Source organism: Siphateles boraxobius, unplaced genomic scaffold (assembly GCF_051911475.1).
Source record: "Siphateles boraxobius isolate OS27281-9 unplaced genomic scaffold, OSU_SipBor_1 15, whole genome shotgun sequence".
Classification (NCBI taxonomy): domain Eukaryota; kingdom Metazoa; phylum Chordata; class Actinopteri; order Cypriniformes; family Leuciscidae; genus Siphateles; species Siphateles boraxobius.
Window position 1 is genome coordinate 4956182 of NW_027508755.1, and position 7601 is coordinate 4963782.

General features: G+C 36.7%; 1 long non-coding RNA gene across 1 annotated transcript; it reads right to left on the bottom strand.

The window, feature by feature from the left end:
* Window positions 1-780: 780 nt before the first annotated feature.
* LOC143738685 (uncharacterized) lies at window positions 781-5708 on the bottom strand. Its single transcript, XR_013203936.1, has 3 exons — window positions 5486-5708; window positions 3176-3481; window positions 781-2753 (listed from the first exon to the last, which is right to left on the bottom strand). It is a non-coding gene; the product is annotated as an uncharacterized LOC143738685 (long non-coding RNA).
* Between the last annotated feature and the right edge of the window lie 1893 nt (window positions 5709-7601).

The window sequence follows — 7601 nt, forward strand, 5'->3', positions numbered from 1 at the left end:
CACTGGATTCAACACTCGATTTCAATCATGGCACAGATAAAGTAACCAGACTGACAGAGAAGTTTCACGCTTTTCAAGTTCACTATCAAAGAAAAACGGAAGATGTGATCGCTGCACACGGTTGCTGAGATGGTAACCTGGACACTAAAAAGTGAGGAATTCACCGAGCTTGTACAGCTGATTGACATTTACGGGACATTCCAAGCGTCTAGTGCAGACTGTAAACACGGTTTCAGTTTGATGAATCGTACCTAAGACAAATTCGAGGAACCGACTTCAGACCACCCACTTGAATCAGCTAATGAGAATCACGTCTACACAAGCAGAGGGCCCTTCAAATCTGGACAAGGTCAACAACCACTGGAAAGGGGACAAAGACAGAAGGGAGACGTTTTAATGTAGGCTACAATATTAATAAATACATATGCATATGTAGTAATACTACATGTATTTAATGTTTGACTTGGACAATATTTTTTACTGTTTACTTAAATAACTTTACTAATCCTTAAACATATCATTATAATGTATAAAGTAGTTATTAATTAGTTGACTACAGCTTTACATTTTGTTTAGAGGTTAGGTTACTGTTTTGGTGTATTAGTACAGACCAGCAGAAATAAGCAAAAACATGTAACTAAACAAACTTAGTTGGACAATTTAATTCAGAGACCTCATGACTAACGTTATAACGTGGCCTACTAGTCAACTGTTGCTAGCTACATAATGGTTTTACATAATGGTATATTAATATGCAAATGATACACAAACAAACAGATCTAACTCTGAAATGGCAGTTTATTATTGAGTCAACAAGAATTTACAAACAATGCCAAATCTATGTAATTACAATCGTTGATTATCGTTACAATCTTCTACAGGTGTTATGCTGAGTTCTGGATAACGTTACATGCCAAGAATTGCATGCAACTCCAAGTACTGTTTAAACATGATATTCTATAATGATGATAAATAATTCGGCAGAACAGATTGTTGAAGGCAACCTGCAGAGATTTGCATCCTCCTCTTTTCTCAGCACAAATGACTGTTACCTCCCGTGAGGTGCATGCAGAACTCGGCAAAACACCTGTTAGCGGTTTTGCCCCCTGAATGCGTGCACATCCAATATTGTTTGTACACAAGAAACCCGTCTATTAGCTAAAGCGTTAAGGATGTATAGCCTCACATTCATTTTGGCGCGCTCTTCGTCGAATTCATTCGCGCGTTACTCGGTAACGGTTCGACAAATCAACTTGAGTACCATACATTTTTGTCGGCATGGTCTGAAGATGTTCTGGTGCAAATTTGGAGAATATCTGAGCAAAAAAGTAGGTTTTACAAAAATATCTAAATGGTGGAATTTTTTTTTTTTAAGGAAAATTACAAATGATCTTGAGCCAAGGAATCAGAGTAAAAAAATATTTTAGTTTCCACTCCTTCAGTTCAAAAGACATTAACATAAACGTGAGTGCAACTTTGGACAGTTGGTGGCACTAGAGGGATTGAGTTAGAGATTCAAAATTCACTGCTCTTGAAACAGTTCAGACTTTCCTTTATCTGTGTGCCAAATTTCATAACTTTGCCACAAGCGGTTCTATGGGCTGCCAATAGACTTTAAGAGAGGAAGAAGAATACCAACATTTATAATAGGTGCTTGGCACCCTAACAAGTTTTAGCTGTTTATAAAAGTCTCCGCAGATCTTAGATCTAAAGGAAGAGCATTCCACAGTTTAGGAGCAACAGCCTCAAAGGCACAGTCACATTTAGTCTTTAATCTGGAGCGAGAGACAGCTAAAAATACCTGTTTGGACTATCTCAGATTCCTGCTGGAGTTATAACGTTGCAACAACTTTTATATAAACAGGAGCTTGGCCCTGCCCTGCTCTAAACACAATCACAAGGATTCTAAATCTGTTAGGATAGAGTTCGGTTTAGTAGAATAAGTTGATGTACTTGCTAGGTTACATATAGACAGAATGTCTGTTGGGGAGCATCAAAATAAAGTTTTAGCAGATTTTAAGCAGACAGTCCACTAATACTGACTGCTCGTTGACATGTAGTGACATGTAGTTGACATGTAGTGACATGTAGTGACTGCTAATAATGACTGCTCGTTGACATGTAGTTGCAAAGTTACTTATAGTTAGTAGAATGTCATGGACTGTCGAAATAAAGTCTTACCATTCCCTAGCCTTAAATTTCACTAGAGCTAGATTTTCTGCATGGCAGGCAGTTTTTCCACTGAAAATATTGATTATATGATCAGTCTATCTTGCTAATTTTATTTATTTAAACCCACCAGATCTTTGGTTATTTTATCAGGTCTTGTGATATTTGGGTAGGAGTTGAATTGATTTATAAAGATAATAAAGACAAACAGGTTCTCAATGAAAACATAAGGGCAAGAAGGAGAAGAGTCCATGATAAACAATGCTGCGTACTGGTCCTGCTATCATGACTGAAAGCTACACCACCTTTCACTCCCACTTCAAACTCTTGATCTTTAAGGTATCGTCCATTTTTGATTGACCACAGAGAGCAGTTATATCTCTCTTCATCGTCTTGAATGTTTAGGATACTTGAGATGTTGAATGTTCCATCAGAGTTCTTCAGGCTTGTGATATTAGAGTTGGAAGTCACGTTCTTGTCGTAATGAAACCAGTTTATTATTCCATCCGGATACACACTATTAAAGCTACATTCCATTTGTCTGGGCCCAGCCATATTTTGGGAGAATTTTCCACTGCACTCTCCTGCGTAAATACATTTACAAATACAAGTTATCAGGGTTAATGATGTGATGCCCAGTTTTTGTGTCCAGATCTATAAACAAATGTTTTTAAAAAAAATATAGTAAATATGCAATTCATACAAACAATGACTTGAATAAACCCTCTTCTATGATGAACATGTTTTTATTTTCCGAAATAAAAATAATTTTGTTAAATTGAATACAATTTTTTTAAGAATAAAAAGAAGGTTGACACATTTTAAACTTATGTTAAATTATTTTTAAAATATTACTTTTTAAGTTTCTAATAAGGATGTAGCATTTTCTACACAATTGATTAATTCACTCGTACATTCAAACATTCATGAATTAGTTAACATATGCATCATGCATGCAACTTTTTACTGCTAAATGATCATAACAATAATGGATCAATGAACTGACCTAAAGAAACGTTGATTTTATCTGATCCATGTGTAGAGTCCGCCCTTATACAACAAAAATATACATCTATGTTTGCTGGTGAAGGATGTAAAATAGTTAATGTTAATGCTTCCCTTGTGTAGTTGCACTCAAATCCTGGAGGGTTGTTGCTTGATATTGGATCACATTTAAAACCTTCTTCTGCTTGTTTTTTCCAGAATATTTCAACAATGTTCAACTCCATTGATGTGCTGATGTTGCACTGTAAGACAGTCCTCTCATTGCAATTCATTGTCTGGTTTGGGAAAGCATTCATCACCTTTTCACCTGCATGTATCATAAAGCAATGTTAGCATAGGCTGAAACATTTCTATGCATTCTGACAACTTAATATATGCTAAGCAAAATTCTAAAACTTAGTTTCAAAGGTTGAACAGCAATTAAGAAAATCAAAGGCTTTCAGTGTTGTCTACAATTTTTGAAACCCATGCTATGTGGTAAAAATGCTGAACAATTCATTACATTGTTAACAGCATGAACATATCCTTCAAACATTGTAGTTATACATAAGTTGTAGAGAAACTTCCTTTCATTTTATTTTATTTATTTATGTTGATTATAGTAGTGCCATGTGAAAAGGAGGTACACTTTAGTATTTAAAAAAATTCTTATTATAGAAATAAAATGCTTTAACATGATATAATTCTAACTTGTAATGGTTATGTTTTGTTTGTGGAATCATGTTGTTTCCTTTAGTTACCGAGTTGTCTATATGTGTTTAGTTCCTGCTTGTTTCGTTCCCTTGGTATCGCCTTTGTTACTATGGTTACTCATTGACTAATTGATTATATTCCCCTGTGTCTTATTTGGTTCCTCATTTAGCCTATATTTAAGCCTTCGGTTTGGTTCTATCCTTTGTCTTGATTGTCTTTGCATTTGTGTAACTGTTATATAGAATTTTTGCCTTCTGGATTGCTGTTTGTGTTTGAGAAATAAACGTAAAACTGTTGCAATTTAGGGTATGTTTACACAACAACGATGAACTAAAAACAGAAAAGTATTATTTATACCACGCCAGTAGTTGGCGATGTCACTTTGTAAAGAAACACTGTGCACCTATAAACTGAACACGCAAGCGCATGACGTCAGAGTTTTCACAAATTCATGGTTTTGTAGTTTAAATGGAGACTATAACAGTATTGTTTTCAAAAGCTTGTACTATAAAACAGAAAAGATCCTAAGATCCTCTGCTCCTCTTCCCTTGCCTTGCTTTTGACCCTCTTAATTGGGACTTATGTTGGAGGATCTATTGACAGAAATGCAATATAAGATCCATAACTATGTTTACAGTGGTGTATAAAGACCTTGCATAATGAACCGTTATGTTTTTATTACCTTAGAATGAGACATTTATATCTCCATAACCGCGGGCGCCCCCTTCTATGGAGGTCGACATATTGTGTCGTCATGTTTCTACCGTAGCCGACAGCGAACACACAGCGCTACAGAGTGGATTTCGTCAAAAGAAGTTTTCCGTGGTGTATAAAGACCTTACTTAATGAACTGTTATATTTGTATTTCCTTAGAATGAGCAGTTTCTATCTACATACACCACTGATCCCCTTACATTGAAATGCGCCGACATGTTTCTACAGTAGCCCTAAATGAACAAACGCGTTTCATGTTGCTCTTCGTGCAAGGGAGCAAGCTTAGTTCACAATGACACAATGATGAACAAGTAACAATAATATTCGCAATAACGTGTAGTTTTACTGAATAATTAAGTAAACATCATTTCTTAATTTATCCTTGTAAAGAAACCTCATTGCTGAACTGGCTAATCTCTGCTGTCTCAGACGATGACATATTTTCCTGTCGGCCACCGTAACTTTTGTTGGTTGCATTCGTAACCACACCACTAGATGCCGCTAAAAATCACACACTGCACCTTTAAGTACACCTTTATATGTGATTTCATATTATTCTGTTGTGTGTAAAACAGTGCACGGCCGAATGTACTGACAAGTTTAAAATATACTTTAATGCAATATCTATTGAAACATGTATGTCATGTATTTGAATATAATTGAAATTGCATGATCAATGAATTTGCAATTTGGTACATTTAAAATATATTTAATTTAATTTAAATATAATATCAAGAACCACACTGCAGTTAAAATTATAATCAAGTACTTTACTTTTTTAGTACGTTAGTCAACACATCAAAAGAAGTTCACTTATTTAAAGTAATTTGGTGATCTATAATACATTTATGCAAGGGAAGTCATCAATTCATTTATGAAGAACTAAATGTCTGAAATTTCTTACCTTTGGTGTGTCCTGATATCAGTAGAACGATTACAAATGCCATAATGACTAACATCTTTTTTTGTTTTTCAGAAGTTGGTAGATATGTGCTGAGTGGAAGACGAACGTTTAGGCAGTTAGGGTTAAGTTACACTCCCTCTGACTTCTACACTGACTATGAAGAGGAGAATTTTCCCTAAAGCTACAACAAGTAGTCGCTTGCCCACCCTGTAACTATGGCACATTTTGTTCACCCCTCTCTTCTATCTTTGTGTCCTAAAAATGTCAGACTATCCCTCTTTGGCTTTAAAGAGCATTTCAAAAGCAAACTATTTGTCATTAGTCTGTGTCTCAGCTTTTCTTGAAAAATCCATGAAAGGGGTTGCATGGAATATTTATATACCTCCAATCCTTTGACTTATTAAGAGATTATCTCAAACATCGAACACATTGTGTTTCATTAGCCTATATCTGGAATCCTACTGCATTTATACTGTGACTTTTACCTTTTTAAAAGGCAAAAGTAAACTCTACCAGGAAATGTACTGGAACCAGTGGCAGTAACCAAAGTTCACACAGCATTACTCACCTCTTGTGTAATGAATTGATCTAATAAATGTTTTATTCTAAACAGAGACTTAACAGCAGGCCCAGGCAGAATCTTTGGAACTCTTGCAAAAATGTTTCATGCCTTTTTGAGTTTGAGACAGTGGAGATCATGATCAGGGCTGCAGAGACACAACCTATGCCTCCTACATTTATCTTTAACACCTCCTGAATGTTCAGATAGACATGTGTGCTGTATTGGCATGCTGGGGCAATGCAGGACATAAGGCTGATGAGCCTTGGTGAAATGTTTTAGCATTCAGTGGTTGCGTTCAGATCTTCTGCGCAGAAATATGACTATATAAAGTGTCTTTTTACTACGTTTGAGTTATGTCATAATGCCTTTAGGGGTTCATTTCTTTGTCCCTTTGCTTTATAGATGCAAAGAACATTTCATGAACAATCGTGAAACTAATCTTTCAAAGTGGAAAGCATCCAGAAACACATGCTCTCTGGGAGACATCTGTCTTCACAGGATAGAGGGGGAATTGTGCTCCCACTCACATTACAGAGGTTCACTCATCTGGCTCTAAGTCAAAAAGAAACCCAACATGCAAAACAAACTGGATACAATCTTTTGGCATCTCATCTCAGTCAGAAAATGTTCTCAAAAACTTCTTCACTTACATTATGCATTTGGCAGACGCTTTTATCCAAAGTGACTTACATTGCATTTCAAGGTATACATTTACAAAACTTCTCTGACCAGATTTGCAACTGTGACTCACTGAAAACAATTTTATTTATTTTTTAATTAGTTTTGTTTTTAAATAATGATAAACTACATTGCAAAAGCTAAAGACACACTGAAAATTAAAAACAATGTGTCATAAGCATAACACACACACACATCAGTTCAGTTATGAAACTCTAGGGGCCCTATCTTACCTGCATGGCGCAATGCGGCGCCAGGCTGCCGCAAGTGTTTTTGCTAGTTTCAGCCTGACGCAGTCATCATCTTCATGTCCTGCGCCACGTTGTTTAAATAGCAAATACATTTGCGCCCATCTGTGCGCCCATGGGCTGCTGGTCTGAAAACGAGGTGTGTTCAGGTGGTGTAACGATCACCAGCTGGAGTGCCCTCCAGAGCCACCAGAGGGCGCTCCACAATAGACTATGATCACTTCCTCACAAACTACATTTCCCATACTCACTGCCTGGACTCATCATCACTGATCACATTCACCTGTACCTCTTTGTCACTGATTGTATTCACCTGTGTCTTGTCATCCTGCTAGTCTCAGTCTATTTATACCAGGTTCATTCATTCACTCACCGCGAAGTCTTGTTGTACTGTGTGTCTGCATTTCCGAGCGTTTTCCCGTGTTTGTTTTTCTGGTTTTGACTTTGGATTGCTCTTGGACTCTGATTATTGCTGCCTGCCCTGACCCTGGACTGTTTCACTGGACTCTGATTCTCTCTGCCTGCCTCGACCCTTTGCTTGTATCTGGTTTGTCTCTGCCTTGTCTCCGTTGCCCTGTTTTGCTGTTGTTGATCCCTGCCTGTTTGACTATTCTATAATAAAGCTGCA